Below are 11233 nucleotides of genomic sequence, written 5' to 3' on the forward strand. Positions count from 1 at the left end.
GAATGCTTGCATATATCTAGCGGTTGGTACAAACGACGGCAAATGCCCCTGGTGTGGATTGGCTGATGAAAGTATCGATCACTTCTTCTTCCGTCCCAACTTTCAGGAGGTATGGCAATTAGCCTGGCAATCAGGCAAATTCAATGATATACAATGCTGGACACGTGCTACAGATTTTTGGTAAAGTACGGCTAGCAGCAAACAAATGGTTCACCTCCAATCGGAACTTGAATATTTATCAAGGTGGTCGTGGAGGAACAAGAACGACGAGAATTTTAGGCAAGATGCTAACCCCCTCTTTCACCATGCAATGATCTGGCCTCTTGAATTCCGTGATGCCCACAGCCAAACCCACCCTTCTGAATCCGGCATCTGGGGTGATTGTTACTCCTTTGTATGAGTCCGCCGCTGCAACCTCGACCATTTCTGTTGTTCGGTCACCCCACAACTATGCTGTGTAAAGTATTAATTTCGCCCAGGGGCCGACTAAGATGCCGGTGCTTCATTTGTCAACCGGAATCATTAAGGAAAGTTGATGGCAGCAGATCACCTGCATATATACACCAACTCAGTTCCATTGGCAGAGTTAACAGCTGCTTGGGCACTGACTGAAAATGGCTGCTCAACAACTAAAGGCTCCGAGGATTTGGTTGGAGGGAGATTTGTCCATGATATTTGCATGGATCGATGGGTCTCAGATTCACAGCACCCCAATTTAGGTCAGATCAAGGCCACTGCTAAGGCTTCCTCCTCTTTCACTGCCTCCCACGTTTACGCCAACCTCCTTGCCCTCCGGGGGCTATGCTTCACTGACTCCTGCGCATGGTTCTCCAGCTTCCCATCTCCCTTACAGATACTTGTCAATGCTAATTCCATAGGCACTAGTTTTTGCCCCTTGTGCTCTTTCCTGGGGAAACATATGCGGTGCCCTTCCCTTTTTCTCCAAAAAAAAAAAAAAGGCACAGCTCCAACATTCATGTTCCACCTTCCCACCGTTATCCAAGATCCATCTTTCCAGCAGGTGATCGAAAAGAATGTTTCCATACACTGACAGCAGCTATCTTTCGAAGCATGCTCCCATAAACACCATCCTGATGAACCCAGAAACTTGTATAACAGCTGCTATCCTGGAAATAGTAGTCCAACGATCCCCATTTTGGCAGCAACTGTTGTATGACCCTCAGGAACCACAAGTTTTGGAAACAGGAATGGTGATCGACTTTAGGCCCCTTCTCTAATTAAGCTATTGTCAAGACCTTACTCTAACACAGGATCTTTTTTTCCAGATGGAGCAAAGCATTAGCAATCAGCTTAATGTCCCTCTGCATATGATGGTTTTTTCAGTTATATGAAGAAGAGGATGCATAAAAGAAATCCAAAAACCTGCTGATCCTGCAGTACCAAAAAAAAAATAGATAATGTTGAAGAGAATCAAAGCTATGGTCTTTCCAGCAGTCTGTCTGACAAGTATGACAAATCCAAGAAACAAATTGCCTCTTTTTTAGTTCACATGCACCCTTTTTCCTTGCAAGAAAAATTAATAAAGAGAAAATAATAAGGAACAATATAACAGAAGCATTTATAATCTTTAATAGCTAACACCAATCAACGGTCATTGTGAGGCAACTCAGCAGGCAGTAAACGCTCAATTAATTTCGAACATATAAACCATGGAACGTAATACTGCTTCATCATATACCATTTAAAAGTGGGAACTTTGACAAACATATAAGAAGAGGGGAAAAATCTGAAGATGCTTATCATTTTTCATTGAGCCGTTTTGGGTGTCGCGATGGCTTGACAAAGTTCACAACCTTTCGCAGCATTGAAGTCTATAGCATTCCTCTTCAAGTTGAAAGAATGTAGGTGTTTTCTGATGGGATAAATATTTTTTTTGAAGCATGAAGCATTTGTTGAGACATGTAGAAAACCTCCAGGCCTCAACAATTGCAGTATGTATGTTACAGTGTCGTAAAGGAATATACATGTAGAGAGCCACACCTTGAATCTCCATGTCTTGCAATGGGCCAAATAGCGAAAATTTATATTTTGTGAGCATATTAAACCCACACTTGAAACTTGAAGCAAGCCAGTAGTGCAAAGTACACTTGATGGCATTCTCACCCTGTGAAAAATAACTGATGATCCACACTGTTAAAAGTCGCGTGGAAATATGTAGAGAAGCATAAACAGGATAAACTCTACCTACGAGCAGTGAGGAAAGAAGGAGCTGAGTGCATTATCTCAGTAACATGAGAAAATGAATTAAAAGAATGAGAAAAGCAATCTTTATCATTTCCTGAAGGAGGTCAACGCGATACTAAAGAATGACAATGACACTTTTCTAAATTAAACTAGATTTTTCTTCTTTTTTTTTTTTGTGTGTGTGTTAGAACCAGTTTTCCATGAGGCAACTTGTGAGACTTGGTAGTGAAAAAGGTGGTGAGAAATTTATTTGACTTTATGACCATGTTATTACTTTCCTATAGACAAAGCTCTCTTGTCAGTTCCTCTTCCGAGCATAATATTTGCTGAAGCGCATAAAGCAACCTGGATCTATCAAAAGTTATTAGAGCCAGCAACTGTACTTGATTATGCAACCATAACCAATGAGCTTTTGTCTCCTTATATGTCAGACTCTGAGCTGTAAAGTTTTAGTAACCATGGGGTACCATAATCATAACATACTATTCAACATAATGCGGCACATGAATATGGACATACATACTGCTCTTAGCTTAGCTACATCCCCTGAACTAACATATGCTGGGCATGTTACAGTAAAATGAGTTACAGTTGCATCGGACAACTAAGCTGAGGAATAATGGCCTGAGATCATGCACAAATTAAAGAACTTTTACCAGGGTATATGATTTCTAAGTAAATCGAATTATTAGAAATTTATCCAACAACCCCTTAGAAAACTTTCCACAACAATCTCCAAATTTCGCAGGTTAAAAATCGTATGGAAATATCTAGCTATCTTAGTCATCCTCCTCTGTACACAACTAATCTCAACTGAAACTACCAATCCCAAGTTCAAAAACCTTTACTGCAGGTCTGTTCTCCATTGTCTGATTCAGAATCCAGCCCTGCATGAGAACAGTCAATAGTGTTGTTACAACCAGGTTTCAACCAATAATTCCACATGACAGCATTTCTGAGCTCTTAGTTTATAACCAAGGTGCATGCACGGATTCATTACATAACTCATTCTGTTAATGAATGCTGGGAAGCTGGCATATGCAATGCATGTCAAAGGAGAGGATTTCAAAGCAAAACACTGAATATAGAAAACCAAAAGCATAAAGATAATTGAATATAAGCATAAAAATAAAATAATATAAAAACAAAAATGATATTAAATACACTGAGAAAAATACATAAAAACAAAAATGAGAAAATAAAAAAAATAAAACAGAAAGGAGACAAGATGGCTCGATGTTATCCCATCAAGCAATCGTGTATTTGGAATTAATCATTACGCTTTTGTTTTTTTATTGACTTACTTTTCCACATCTTTTTCTTCTAGGGCTGAAATCAGATCGGATAAGAATCGGATACTAGTATATTCATATCCATATTTGTTTTGTTTGACGAATATAGATACGGATATGAATGTTAGCGGATGAAAAAATTTATGTCCATATTTGTTTTAAACAGATATGGATACAAATTGGATACCGAAAGTATGGATATAAATCAAATAATTAAACTTTATGATCACAGAATCAAAGATATTACTAAGTGGATGATAAATCAAGTTAATAGCATATTAATGTGGTTATTTATTTTTCTTAAAAGTTCATGAGTGCTACATAAAATTAAAAATGGTTACAAATGAAATCGGATATTCGGATACGGACCGGATAGTTGTCTATCCATATCCATATCCATTTTTCTTTGACGAATATGGATACGGACCGGATATTAATCGGATGCTCAAATTTCGATCCATATCCTGATAGTTTCGGATACAAAAATAGATCCCGACGGATATTATCCGATCCACTTTCGCCCCTACTTTCTTAAATTAAAAAAAAAAAAGAATGCATATAGAAGGCAAGGTCCGCAATCTCGGTACCGGGTATTGCATCGATACCTTATCGGTTCGTTATAGTATAGTATAGTACACCTCTATACCAAAATAACTTTCTAACCATTTTTCTCAATTTTTATCTCAGTACGCCTAGGTACGGACCGGTACGCACCTCGATACATCTCAGTACAGGTTAGTACACCTCAGTATAGGGTGGTATGCCTCGGTACGGGCAGTATGGAGCTTGTACCGACTTGAAAGTATGTTTTGTACCAATTTTCCTCCGGTACGGTATGATACACCCTGTACAGGACGGTACAGGGCAGTACAACAGACCATAAAAGAAGAAATGTACAATAAGTGGCCAGAATCCTAATTTGAATAGAACAGAGACAAGGTGCCCATATTATGGCCTGATGAGATATAATTTTATTAACAGAATCTTGATTAAACATTTATATTTGGGCACCCTATATTCTGTTTTCTTCTAATTTTGAATGTCGATGAAATGAAGAGAAAGAAACTATAAGATTTTTTTTTTTTGCATGTGTGTGAGGGGTGGGGGGCTCAAGTGAATTTTAGGAGAATTGAAAAATAAATCTCGATAAAGGATTTCAAAATTTGAAAGTCTAATTTCCTATTGTAGTATACAGACACAAATATTGTGTCCATTTAACTCTTTAACTAATTATTTTTTGCCTTGGAATTTAGTCCCATATGTCAAACTGTATATACTTCCCTTTTTCTATTAGATACTTTCCAAGTTTGGGACTTTGAAGGTTGCACCATTGCACGAGCTCAAATTTTGGAAGCAGAGGTAGGTCACTTATTCTTGAAACCATGGATTGCGGAACGGTCCCGAACCGGACGGTTCCGCCGATTCCGATCCATACCAGTGGCTCACCGGTACGGTTTCGGCTTTAAAACCAGCACGCTGCCAGTGTTAGAGAAGGAGAAGAGAACGGCAGCGGATGCCAGCGGAGGCCGCGGCCAAGTCCTCTATTTCTTTCGAAATAGAAAAACCGGCCGCAGCTAAAAGATTTGAAAATTTTTAAGTGAAGTCGGCAAATTGCTTACTGACTTCACTTAAAATCCGAAAATTAAAAAAATTTGAGATTTTTAAAAAAAATGCCTTCACTTAAAAATCTTCAAATTTTTTAGCCGCAGCCAATTCTCCTGTTTTGAAACTGCGGCCTCAGCTGCCATGGCCTCCGTTGCCCCCCGCGGCCCTCCACCGACGTCCGCCGTTGCTCCTTTTCCCTCCCTACCTCGCTCGCTCTCTCTTTCTTTTCTCCTCCATCTCCGGCAGGTGCTCTTTCTTGGTACGGGCCTGGGACGGCCCATACCAACTCGTTCTACTGGAGAACCGGTACAGTGCCCGGTATCGGTTCCTCTGACCCTGCTTGAAACTACCCTCCTTAGTTACATGAGAGGCCTTCTCTCTCCAAACTGTATAATCTTTCCTCTTCCTATTAGATACTTTCCAAGTCTGGGACTTTAAAGGCTGCTTCCTATTTTGGAAGCAGTGGTAGGTCACTCATTCTTGAAACTACCCTCCTCAGTTACATGAGAGGCCTTCTCTCTCCAAAGTTGTCTTAGCCAAAAATTTAACATAGGGTTCACATATGTTAAGAGGTGAATGATAAAGCATTCTTAACTTCCAAGGACCATATACTCATATGTTAAGATGATGATATATGGATGCAAGGAAGCATGTTGGCTATGATTAAATTTTACCAAGAGGCACCTAATGCTAGTTAAAAGAGGGCTATGGACACCATAAAAGATATAGTTAACAGAAACTCATGGAGAGTTCATGCAGTGTTAAAAGGATATTATCCAGGCACCCTTCTGTATATTCTTGTAATATCTGTTCTAATTATGGTCTCCCCTTTCCAGACTTCTTATCTCATATTTATTGAAGATAAATTTAAGGTGACACAAAAGCAAAGGGAATGATGGACTTATAATTAGCAAGCTCTCCATGTCTCCAATGATAGCATCCACCAATCAAAATTACTCCCTGCTGTATTTTCCATCAGCTTGTAAACGGGACCAACTTGAACACCATCTCCTGTATCACTCCAACAGATATGGGAGTATTAACAATGATTTGTAGATAAGTATGAGGGTGAGTCCCCTTAATCACAAGGCAAAACAACAACATGTTCGTGATGGTTTCCTGTTTCATAGAATCATATTCTGCATACAGATGGTCATACATTAACCCAATTTTTCCTTTCTCATCATCAAACAAGAAGTTATGTCACTTGCCAACCACATATCTTGGCTTTGATTGGCTATATCAGCTAGAGACCTACATACTCTCTATAGTTATAAAAATATTGTATGATATTATTTTTCGAAGTCAGTAAGTATCAAACAACATTCCATTCTATGACATTTCCACATTTTTAACCACAATGTCTCAACTATTTCCAACAAAAAGGTAGCACAATAAGAAAGAATTAAATCTCGTGGCAATTTTCCATCCAAAGTTCATATCCACAATTCAGGATTACCTGCTAGATTGCAGAAAATACCATCACTAATGGGAACTTCCATTAACAGATCACTATCTTAATAAAATACATATGCTAGCACATAAGAATACCAGTAGGGAGTTGAAGCTGATCAAGTTAACATTGTCAGCACAATCAGCATGATATAAATTGCTAGTGAAGATAAAGAAAACATTGAAAAGAGGAGAGCAAAGAGGAGAAAATACAAGCAGAAGTAAGGGAAGAAACATACAAGCATAAATTCAAAAGTTATTGGATGCCATATGAAATTGCCAGGCACAAGTGTTGGAAGCTTCGATGAGCACATTACTCAAAAACAAAGGAATATTTGAATATAAAGTGCTTTATGTAATTGAGGTTGAAGAACTACCTGGATTTGCAGTTGCTAATCCTAAATCAACCTCATGGCCAAAGACAAAGATGAAAGAAGCTTCTCACATGAAGATTTATGTAAAAATTAACACCACAAGGTCTATCCACTTCACCATTTATGGTAGATTGAATCTTAATTCTCATACTCCTATCACAAAACTAGATTGGGTACCCCTAGGGGGGAGGGGAAGAAAAATCCTTGAGTTGAATACCACCTCATCCATTTCCAAATCCCCCAGTTCAGATTCTAAAGGTTAATCAGTTGAATGACACCAAGAGAACTACCATTTATTGTAATGGACATTTTTGAGGTCATTATTTCATTTAATATGTGTCAGACAATTGATGAAGATCGGTATACGCGAGTTAATTATGCTACCAGCCCTGGTATATGAAATTACAAAAGGACGGAACGAAAGCATGATCGCTGTTGACAAACCACAATATAATCTCGCTTGCTACATTTGGAGAAAGCAACAATACGAGGAATCCATGTAGGAAGTTCGCTTTGTTCATAGAGATGTGAAGGAAACAAAGTCAGAAGTTCAGACAGGTTAGTACCTACCTTCCTTTCCTAAACAAAAAGGTAAATAGAGAAAATGAAGCACAAAGTCCAATTATATCGGAATTCTCCTTTGTTAGACTTACAAGTCCACAACAATTCTGCAAGGGTAATAGAAGCAGATTTTGAATAGTGCTATTAGCCTAAGCAAACAAACGCATACATTTTATTATCTCGATACCTTATTTTGATTTCACAGGATAACATCCATAAAAAAGAGAAAACTCTAATGTACAAATTGCAAACATTTTGATCACTTAGACCATCTTACACAGGTCCAGATTAGCCTCTACTTGAACATTTTGACAACACTTGTGTAACGTTTTTGTCTAATTTATAACCACTAAAACTAGGACTTTCATAACCCTTGCTGTCCCAGCAGAGTCTCCCAACTCATCAAATGATATCCTCCCTCCCAACCCATCAAATGATATCATCTTTCTATAATGAACTTTATTGGAAAGTAGACTTAAAATCTGGAAGAAATCAGAATTTAAGCAGTTATTGTCATATTCTATGGATTATAAAAAAAAGTCAAAAACAAAATCAAGGAAATCTGCTCTGACATATATTCTTGCTTTTCAATATAGGTTTAAGTAGATTGGAACTTTGTAATAAGCATTAGTTTTGGATGAAATAAACCTTGGATAAATAGGCCTGCTCAAAATGCAAGGTTTCAGAATTAACATGGCATACTCCAAAAATCTAATTCATTTTCAAACCAAAAGAAACTAACACAGAATTTGAAAATGCAAAACACATTAGCAACCGAGAAAAATAAAAATATGATTTAAATAAGTATGATTAGTTATGTTTCATTATTTTTATAGGACCTAAATTTTCATATGATACTTATAATTCTTTCAAATAAGAAACAAAGTTGCTATGAGATTGGATTTAAGGAGGCAAGCGATAAAATTGTTCAATGAATTTAGCAAGGTAAGCTTTTTCCTTGATCTTGCAGGAGACTACGATGGCATGAAAAGTGAACACATACAAATTTTCAATAACAGAAGGTTTGAAACCATCCATAAAAGAGGAATGGAAGGAAAAATCAGCAATATTGCAAAAACGTTTGACAGCATTAAGTTACTAATACCTGCTTGTCCACAAACAAATTATTAATCAGAAATGCTAAAGAAACCACCACAATCATACATTCACAAATACAGAAAAATAGTACATCCTCCAACACTTACAAAAAGCTAAGACCGAAATGATAAGTGAAATGTTAAAGAAACCAACACAATCATGCAATCACTAATACAGCAAAATAGTAATGTCCTCCAACACCTACAAAAATCTAAGACCAAAATGATAAGTAAAATAAAAGTTGAAATAGGTTGAAGAAGACAAAATGTTAGGTCACATACAAGTTGGAATGGGACACAGAAGACAACAACTGTAAAATTAGGTTTTGATCTTCAGAAGCATATATGAAGAGATTGTCATTTGGAAGAAGAAAAGAACAATAATGAGATCACAGTCGTAGCATGTAGAGAAGATCCATTGTGATTGTGAAATTCTAACAGGTCAATAAAATTTGCTCGTGTCGATTGACAACTCTTTAATTTCTGTAATTAAAAAAAGAAAAGAAAAACATGGAACATTAATTTTGATGATCATGAAGTGTTGCCCCAGTTCCATTATTCTACAAGCATTTGCCATCTTAATTTACCATTAAGGCTCGCTCTTTGGGGGCATGAAACTTAACCAAGAATCAGCATTTTCTTGAATAACTATTACCCAAGCAACACTTAGACGGTAAAATAATTTATCCACGTTCTTTTATATATTGGAAAGTGGCTCCGGAATTTGTTACCCATGTTCTTTTACATTACAACTTTCCAGGTAAGTTGCTAAGATCTATTCATCTTTCCTATAGTATCTATACTTCTAGGCCCAATTTGCACAGTATTATGCAATGCCCCTTCGTGATTGAAGCCCAATTTCCTCGCACCAAAAAAAGTTTTCGGCCCATACAAAATTGGAGAGGCTAGATGGAACAAGAGCACAACAAAACAGTCAAAAATGCATTCAATTAAACACGGATAAGAAAAAGAAAGGAAAAAATTGATTGAATTCATCCCTAGCTAGCAAGGCCCCCAGACTCCAAACTATTCGAAGAACGGTACCATTGCATAAGAGGCAACAATATCAAATACATACCCAAACTGATACAGCTAAATTTTGATGACTGAAAAGTTAGAAGAAAAAATTACATTACCCAAATTAGTATGAACCACAACAACAAATCTGGAGATCAATACAAGATTTACACAGTCAAATTTGATGAAAATAAAAAAATGAAAATTTTAGTACCCCAAGACAATGTGAAATGTAACTTGAGAAAAACAAACCGAGAACACCCATAATCGCTGGCAAGAAAAAACATAAATCTCGCCGGTTAAAAGAAAAAGAAGGAGATTTTAAGTGAGAAATATGAAAGACTCACCGGAATCTGCTGATCTTTTGGCAGAAAATTGGCTGGGAATTGCAACGGTGCTACTTGGGTTAGGGTTTGTTACAGACTAAGAGAGGAAGTGAGAGGTTAGGGTTTGTTAATGCATCAGCATAAGAGGGACATTTTAAAATAAAAAAATAGGGCCACTTTACCCGACTGATGGGAAGCCAACTTACTCAGCTCCTAGTTGGGTAAGTATTTCCATCCATTTCATGGTAAATGCTGGCCATGGAAACTTAACTTAGCAACCTCACTTTTTTGACTAGAGCATGAGAACATGGGTAAGTTGGTCAATGGGATAGTTGACCAACTTTCCCAAGATATTTTAACCCTAATGAACATAGCCTTAGTAGACATAGTTATATATGTCAAAGTGAAGATGTGAGAGATTTCAGCAACTCCAAAATCACCATTGATTTGCAGGTGGTAAGACCAAAGAGTATAGATGTCAACAATAGGTTAGCAGCGGGGACAATATCTAAGGCACATTAGTGTCTCTAGTAGTTTCCTAAGCTTATCTTTAATGATACCTAAGGGGTTCATAGGCTTCTCAAAATACTAGAAAGATGCCAATGGCAGCAGATAATACAATGATTAAGGCCTATGAGCTAATATAGTTTTGTAACTTTGTCCTGCACCCAGCTGGCTTATCTACCTTTGAATCCTGAGGGGTCTGTAGTCTCCATTATACCCTCCTAGCCATTTATCACCTTCACAAAAGGTCTTGGACGCCAGAGTTACTTTTGTCAATAGTACTAGTATGAAAGTAGATATGATATCATGGGTCGCAAGAACAGCAGGTTGACCAGGGCAGTAAGATGTATGCAAAGAAAACTTCATTAAATGCCAATTTCATCTTCGATATGGCAGGGATCATGTTTATGGCATTTAAATGCTCTACTATTTTCTATAACGATCACAATAATTTTCACAATCTTCGAGCGTGAAAATGTTGGTCTGCGACTCTGCGCAGTGAAATGCACAAGGCAATTCCCAAAAATCAATTTGTTATGTGAAAAATACATAAAATTTTTATCTCAATTTTTTATATTATCTCATTCCCATCCACCTTTCCAACTCCATCCAATCATGGCAACCAAAACTATTCAGTTGGAACTTAGAAGCTCTGATATGGTAAGACCGGACAGGAATTGAATAATTAAAATATTCCCTTAATGATGGCATAAGCTTCAAGAGTTTACGTAGTATATACAAGTTTAGTTCCTCGCAATGAAAGAACAAATGTATCAGATGTTCATATATTACTTATAAAT

At 37.3% G+C, this 11233-nt stretch overlaps 1 long non-coding RNA gene across 1 annotated transcript; it reads right to left on the reverse strand.

Moving 5' to 3' along the window:
* Nucleotides 1–1290: 1290 nt before the first annotated feature.
* LOC148699680 (uncharacterized) lies at nucleotides 1291–2140 on the reverse strand. The gene is made up of 2 exons (XR_015974466.2): nucleotides 2002–2140; nucleotides 1291–1392 (listed from the first exon to the last, which is right to left on the reverse strand). It is a non-coding gene; the product is annotated as an uncharacterized LOC148699680 (long non-coding RNA).
* Nucleotides 2141–11233: the final 9093 nt, after the last annotated feature.

This window comes from Phoenix dactylifera, chromosome 17 (genome assembly GCF_051530095.1).
Source record: "Phoenix dactylifera cultivar Ajwa chromosome 17, Ajwa_hap1_PhDact_Kaust_v1.1, whole genome shotgun sequence".
Lineage (NCBI taxonomy): Eukaryota > Viridiplantae > Streptophyta > Magnoliopsida > Arecales > Arecaceae > Phoenix > Phoenix dactylifera.